Below are 1219 nucleotides of genomic sequence, written 5' to 3' on the forward strand. Positions count from 1 at the left end.
CAAAAAATCAGATATAGTTGGACCCAAAGAGCATAAAGCTGTGATATTCCTTGATATAAAGTAAGATTTTAATCTCTGTTCTTTTTCTCTACCAAATCTATGGTATTTAATGTTTTTAAGTACTATTAAATGATATCATTATATATGTTCTGTTTTTATTCTCTGTTGATTGGAGCTATTGTTTTACTTTGTTTACTACCATAATTAACTATGATAACTGTATAACACATTTTTGTATCATACTGAAAATTTTCTCTCAAAAGTTTTGTTTTTAAATTTGTTTTGGACTTCCATCCTGTGCATTTACAAAACAGTTACTTAACTACTTTTGTGTAGATATGACTATAATACATTCTACATATACACATGTGTAAAAATTTGAAAGAATTGAAAAAACTACATTTGAGATCTTAAATCCTACATTGGTGTGGAAAGTCCTGCTGTATATGTGTTGCTTTTATTGGTTAATAAAGAAGCTGTTTCCAGCCAATGGCTTAACAGAACATATCCAGGTTGGAAGAGAGAGAGAGAGAGAGAGAGAGAGAGAGAGAGAGAGAGAGAGATTAACATAGTTTCTTGATCTGTTTACTGGTGGTGAACAGGAGCACTATAGCTCCTTTAAGAGAAGTCTTCCTGATTCATCAGTAACAACAACAATTTAAAAAAGTGTAGTTTTGAGACAGCAGCTTCCTGGGCCGTGCTGCCAGCACAAACTCTGACTCTTTCAGGAGGTCCAGATACAGAGCATTTAAATGGAGTTTGGAGCAGAGTGTTACAACTTGCTTAGTGGCAATACAGACCTGCTGTGACCCGACCCTGGATCTAGGATGAAGAGAATGACTCTCAGAGGCAGTGATGCACCTCTGCCCTGATGGATTGGGAGGATCCAAAGGGCAAAGAGCCTTAGTTGTAGCCAAGCTGTTTTGCATTTTAGCAAGTGCTTCTGGACAGAAAAGGATTTCAGATACTCAATAGGGCAGATTCAGATGTAAAAGAATTCCAAACAAGTCACAATGTGATTTTAAAAATGTACAAAGGCTTGGGAGAGAGAAGAAAAATAGTAAAGAGATAATAAATGTAATATAAAAGAGTACACAGTCATAGATTAAAGGAGTAAAGATAATAACATAAATATTAAATACATTTTTGTATCATACTATTGTTTTTGTTCAGCTTATTTAAAAATGCAATATGTAATTGAGAAATAGAGGTTAATAGA

This window comes from Alexandromys fortis, unplaced genomic scaffold, assembly GCF_014885135.2.
Source record: "Alexandromys fortis isolate MF-2015 unplaced genomic scaffold, M_Fortis_MF-2015_v1.1 scaffold_58, whole genome shotgun sequence".
Classification (NCBI taxonomy): domain Eukaryota; kingdom Metazoa; phylum Chordata; class Mammalia; order Rodentia; family Cricetidae; genus Alexandromys; species Alexandromys fortis.